We start from the raw sequence: 364 nt of genomic DNA on the forward strand, positions 1-364 counted from the left end.
TTCATTCTCCTTCATTGCCTTGCGGCCCCGGTCGTGGTTATGTCCAGGACCTGGGGCCACAATATATGATTAACTCCTTAGTACAGACTTTCCACTGTTTTTCCTTCATGAAAAGATCTGTTGTCCCCCCCCCCACCCACCCTCAAGGAAGAGTCCCCTGGTTCCCTCAGCCTCTTTGAAAAGCCAGTGTGACTGAACGACACGGCAGGACTCCTGCCCAGTAGCCCTGAGTCACAGGAAAGGGTCAAATACCAATCAGCCTTTAAACTCTGCAGAGAACTAAAAACGGTATATTTATGCAGCAGACAGTATGATGGCTATAAGTGATATATGCATATGGATTAAATGATGACTAATTCATAAG

The sequence above is a fragment of the Channa argus genome, chromosome 11 (assembly GCF_033026475.1).
Source record: "Channa argus isolate prfri chromosome 11, Channa argus male v1.0, whole genome shotgun sequence".
Classification (NCBI taxonomy): domain Eukaryota; kingdom Metazoa; phylum Chordata; class Actinopteri; order Anabantiformes; family Channidae; genus Channa; species Channa argus.